Source organism: Pantherophis guttatus, chromosome 1, assembly GCF_059756535.1.
Source record: "Pantherophis guttatus breed Tessera chromosome 1, ASM5975653v1, whole genome shotgun sequence".
Taxonomy (NCBI): domain Eukaryota; kingdom Metazoa; phylum Chordata; class Lepidosauria; order Squamata; family Colubridae; genus Pantherophis; species Pantherophis guttatus.
In genome coordinates this window covers 282,351,772-282,357,903 of record NC_142063.1, presented here as the reverse complement: position 1 = coordinate 282,357,903, position 6,132 = coordinate 282,351,772, and the positions used below count along the sequence as shown (strand labels likewise).

Here is a 6,132-nt window from a genome sequence, read left to right as displayed (position 1 = left end):
ATCTGGAGAGATTGCTTACTGTGGAATGATCATCTGGTTCCAAATAATGAAAGTGGAACAAGGCACTGTATCTTCTTAGTTTTGCCCAAAGGTTGGAAACAATCAAGCTCATCCTGCATGACATTTCCAGCACCTTCTTACTCTGATAAGCTATATCCAGGCAAAAACAATTAATTTCCAAACTGAAACTAAACTGAAGATTTTTTTTTAATATTAGGAATATATGACACCTTTCTTATTTATAAGCAGATAATATTGAATAATATGGTGTACTAAACACAAGTCAATCCTATAATTATTTATAGGTACTCTGTGCCTGCACACACACACACACGTGTGTGTGTGTGTGTGTGTGTGTGTGTGTGTGTGTGTTTATGTGGAAGAGAAAAAATGAGAGTTCTAGGAAATGATTTTGCTCCCGCACAGCTATTTTGTTTTGTAACAAATGAAGAACAGAACAAGATAATGGCCCTAATGTCAGATTAATGATCCATCTCTCCCAACACTTTCTCTACTGGTGCTGGACAGCCAGATGCTTCAGGCAAGTTCAGAAGGAGAATGGGATAGTGAGATGGATCTCCTGTTGTTAATTCTCATCATTTCTGTTCAGGTATACTGCCTTTGCATGCAAAAATGAACATTCCCCTTTTTGGCAATCATGTTTTATTGTGCGTGTAGACAGAAATCCCTGAATTAAAGAAAGGCCACACATTTCTCCCTAAATCTGCTGCACTTTAGAACTTTAAACTATGTTTGTATTCCACTCCAGTGAAGAGATTGAAACTATTAGGTGGGGAAACTCTGGTTCTTCAGATGTTGTTGTCATGACACTTGTCATGTCTGGCCATATGCTTTATATACTTTTATCCAATCTCACCATCCTACATTTTCCCATTCGCATCCCTGCATGGGTACACTTAGGGTCAGTTTCCAATACCAGCTCCTCACATTCTATATATCAAAAATTATACCGATGGGAATCTAGTTGAATCACCACCTCTTCAGCCAATGAAAGGTTTGTGAGGAAGCAGGTTCCTAGAGTACTGATTCCTCAATCCATAGAATCTCAAAGCCCTGAAGGAAAAGTTTTAGGTGACATAAGCAATTTGCTAAAATATCTAGTTAATCATACTACACTGATGTTGCGTTCAGTGAAATATATAACTTACCAAACAACTTTCAATTCTATAAGACAAAATCTTTTAAGCATCTCCCCCCAAAAATAACATGGATCCATACTTACAGTGTTATTGGAGTGAGTGGCAACTTCAGAAGAGACAATGAACCACAATACAGTAAGAATCCTAATGTTGCTCAGCGAAAATCCCAGAAGAAATAGGATGCCCATTAGATTTGATATCCAGTGATCCATCTGCCTAGACAGAATCAGCTCAAAGCCTGAGAATGCTTCAGAGCTACAGAAATATTGAATCACTGAATTGGAAGGGACTCTTGATATCATCTAGTGCAGTGTTTCTCAACCTTGACAACTTTAAAACATGTGGGTTTCAAGACCCAGAATTTCCCAGCCGGCATGTTATTTGGGGAATTCTCAGAGTCCACATATCCTCAAGTTGCCAAGGTTGAGAAACATTGATCTAATCCAATCCATCATTTATTGCAAAATCTGCATTGCAAGCCATGGCAAATGAGTCTCCAGCCATTGTTTAAATATGCCAAGAGAAGTGGAGGCTTTTCCCACCTAAACCCATAAGGTACTCTGTTCTATTGCTGAGCTAGTTCTGTCTAAACTTAGACAGTTTATCTTAATATTTAACCAAAATGTTTTCTTGCAGTTCCTGTCTATTGATTCTAGTTCCATTCCCTGAAGTGATAGAAAAGAGCTCTACTTCATCTTCCACATGACAGTTTTTTAAATACCTTAAGAAAGCTATTAATCTTCACTTCTCCAGGCTAACAAGGTCTTTCAGCTCTTTCTTGTAGGACTGAGATAGACAACCTGAAGCTTACGTGCTTCATGGTATGCCCTGGTACTCAAACTTGTTTACCATTATCCCAAGACTGTGCTGCCAGAACTCAGTGACTATTTGGATAGTATTTTCAAAATCAAAGCTTGCTTGTTCCACAGATTCTGCAATATGGTGTGGACCTGGCCTCTTTTATGGCCTGAAATTGTCTGAAATTTGGCCATTTCATGATGAAAATCAGTGCTGCAATTTTCATGTTTTACAAACTGAAAGGTGAGAATAAAGAGCCAAAATTAGCCCCTGATGATGATGTCATCACAACTTCCTGTAGCCTTCTGAAAGATTCTAAAACAATCACATCCCCTGACTTTTTGAATTTTGCCCACTGCTGCCACAGGATTTGGTTTCGAATTTCTCAGAATTATTCTTTGGATGCAGTTCAGTTTGGTAGCACTCTGTTTAAAATATAGTGCCTTGAATTGGACACAAGACTGCAAATGCAGACCAATCTAGATTATGGAAGAACTTGGGTACTTTTCCTTTCAAGACTTTGCTTTTTTTATATTGATGGCCTCTCAACATAAATAGCTCATCTGCACATTTCATGAGAAACACTTCAATTCCCTCCTGCAGGTCCTTTATAAAAATGTTGATGGTTTCAGGGGTAAAGATAATATCCTATAGCCCTTTTCTGAAAATTTCCTTCCAGACTATTGTGGAGCTATTAAGTAACTTTATGAACCAGTTTCTGATGGACACCAATGGACATGGTCACCCAGCTTTTCAACAATGAAGTGAACCAACACAACCAAGAGCTAAATTGTACTAAGATTACATCAAGAGTATATTCTCTCTCATACTTACCTGTCAGGGGAGACACCATGATCACGAAGGTGGTTTTCCCAGGGTGAGGCTCATCCATTGCACTCCGGGTGTGCTGACCCCTGCGATTTCCCCAAAATGTGGGAAACTCAACTGCATAATTTGTGCTAATGGGGGACTGCGTTCGTGCTTTTCCCTCAAAAACTTTTTTTTAAAAAGAGTATATTCTTTCCTGCTTTCCTTTTGCTGTCTGGAAAACTAGGGAGTACCCCTTCTGAAACAGTTCCCATGCCTCTTGTGCTTCTGTGAACTACATGCCAGTTGTGCAGTCTGCATCTCCATCTGCATGGATAGGATAGGATAGGATAGGATAGGATAGGATAGGATAGGATAGGATAGGATAGGATAGGATAGAATAGAATAGAATAGAATAGAATAGAATAGAATAGAATAGAATAGAATAGAATAGAATAGAATAGTTCTGATCTAGGCTTCCTGAGCCAGTAAAAAGCACATGATTAGTCCCCAAAACCTTTTTATTTCAATCGCTGTGAATTCTGTTCATTCACAGCCTGTAATGAGTCACAAATAGTTTGTAAAGAGTCTGACAGAAGTCTGCCACAGTCCTTCAGGATAAGCATCCACCTTTATCTCCCTTGACATGCTGCCAAAGACCTAATTGGCAATTAGCTTTGCAAGTTTTGACATGGAGCACAGAGCACAGTCAAAACGGAGCTTCAGAATTTAAACCGACCAGGACGAATAAAGTTGCTTCCTGCAAAGGCTCATGTCCCTTTGCTCCACCTTTATGTCTTATGGAAGGGGCCAATCATCTCCAAGCTTTACTCCCAAGTTGCCACTTTTGTCTTAATTGTTCTTGCCTTCTGGTAGCTCTACACATGCGCGCACTGGGAACAGGCTCCCCCTGTTCCTCTGATGTCAGACTCTGGAGCAGTGGTTCTCAACCTGTGGGTCGGGACCCCTTTGGGGGTCGAATAACCCTTTCACAGGGGTCGCCTAAGACCATCGGAAAACACATATTTCCAATGGTCTTAGTAATAATTTTAATGTTGGGGGTCACCACAACATGAGGAACTGTATTAAAGGGTCGCAGCATTAGGAAGGTTGAAACCCACTGCTCTGGAGGCTCTGGAGTCAGCACATAACTCGTAGATGGCCCTGGCCCCATCTCTGCCTCTGATGCACAGCCTTCGTCTGAGCCTTCCCTAGACTCCAGAACTGGTCCATGCTACTCCCCAGCCTCCTCACTGTCCGACTCTGCTGCCAGCTCCGTAGGCCACTGGTGGACCACAACAAGAATAGAATAGAATAGAATAGAATATTTATTCATTTAGAATAAATGTATTACGAGTATTACAGATGTATTACGAGATTTTTAGGGTTTGAATGATCTATTAGTGTTTGTTAATGTTTGTAAAACTCTTAGGGCTAAAGGATTATATGTTATTTTGAGTTTATAAAAAAGGGAGGCTGATGAATAATCTGTAGAAGGGGAGTTAAGGGGTCTATGGAGTTTTAAATCTTGCATTAAGTTAGCATATTTTAGCGTATGTTTGGTAAAATTTATACCCTGTTTTTGTTTTGGGAAATCGGGGATGGGGGGTGGGAAGGAGGGGTTGAAGGCTGGGTTTATATTGATGATATATTGAATGATTGCCTATATTGTATATTTGTTTGATCATAAAATAAAAACTTTTTTTCAAAAAAAAGAATAGAATAGAATAGAATAGAATAGAATAGAATAGAATAGATGAGAATAGATGAGAATAGAATAGAATAGAATAGAATAGAATAGAATAGAATAGAATAGAATAGAACTTTATTCTATTCTAGAATAAATGTACACTAATCAGCATACTTTAAAATGAAATTTCGTTGAATCCAGCTCTCAAAGGATAACCATTATGCATATAACCACATACACACATATCTATGACAGAGAAACATCTGCAAGCATAATAGGCACTAATAACTTTACTTTCCTTCAACTCTTTCTTCTAATGATATCGTTGTGTACATTACAGTCCCAAGATGTTCTGGAAAAGGAAATGCACGTAATGCAGAAAGTAGTAATAATAGTACCTGGTTTGACATTCAGTCTGTTGCATCTCTGTTTCAGTGGGTGATTGGAACTGACAAGAGTGAATAACTTTCCCAGTTCATTCTGTCTCTATCACCCAAGGTTCTATACATTTGTGTAAATGCCACTAGTTTTTTTCTACATTAATGGTGATTCATCCCGTTCATAGAGAAAAGATCCCATTACATGATCGGATGTGTTTGCACATGCTATCTGTACATCTAACTGTGAGATTACAGGAAATCTTTATTTACATTGAACTGTTGTCCAACAGCCACAAAGGAATAATATAAACCGGTCTGAAATATACAAAATGGGTTTCCTTAGTCAGCCCTTCTTGTCAATTTTCTGGTCAGTTTCACTTCAATCACTGATCGAAAAATCTTTCCTTATAAACTTTGCCACTTCAACTGTATATTATACATGTAATGTAATAAGGAAACTCTTGAATTCTTCCCAAGTGAATAATTCAGTGGAATCCATAAAATTCACAATCACAACCATAAATTCACAAACTCAGATATACTTATATAACTGATATTACTTAGTTCCAAGTTTGGCACTTGACTATTAAAGACTACAAAGAATCTTATTGAAATTTTGATCAAAGGTTATAAAATACTGTCCCTTAATGCCAGAGTCCAAAGGATTATAAATAGAAGAATATGAGGGAATAGAAAATGAATTTCTAACATTTAAGAGTGGATTCTTATTTGCACATCATTTAATAACATCTAGTCTAAGCCAAATCTAACATAGCAACAATCATCTATTCAATATTACCCTAATCCCAATGCTCTTCGTTATAGCAAAGTATATATAATGTAGTGAATCATCAATTTTTTGCCTAAATTAGGCCTTAATTAGCCTCAGTTTGATTTATTTAGTCTCTTTTGACATGTCTTCAGTGAACAGAGGTTTTCTAAAGTCTCCAGCCAAAACTAAATGAGCAGTTAAATACTTAGCATTTGTCTTACCTTGAACAAGTGTTTGGTGGTCTAATCTAGACCAAATGACTACCGTATGGACTTCTACAATGACTACTGTAATGTATACTGTACATAGTATCCATTTGGATCCACACATCCATTGCAGTCAAGTTTCATTTATTTTTTTAGTAGCTGTAATAAAGGATTAGAAGCCAGTTTGGTGTAATGGTTAAAGACACTTGGCTAGAAACCAGGAGATGCAAGTCCTAGGTATGAAGTCAGATGAGTGATTTTGCTTCACTTGCTCTCTCTCAGCCCTAGGAAGAAGGCAAACTGAATGAACCCTGAATAG

General features: G+C 38.0%; 1 non-coding gene across 1 annotated transcript; it reads left to right on the top strand.

Annotated features, from left to right (window-relative positions):
• Positions 1-2,784: 2,784 nt before the first annotated feature.
• LOC117672126 (U1 spliceosomal RNA) lies at positions 2,785-2,949 on the top strand. Its single transcript, XR_004593129.2, has one exon. It is a non-coding gene; the product is annotated as a U1 spliceosomal RNA (small nuclear RNA).
• The last annotated feature ends 3,183 nt before the right edge of the window (positions 2,950-6,132 follow it).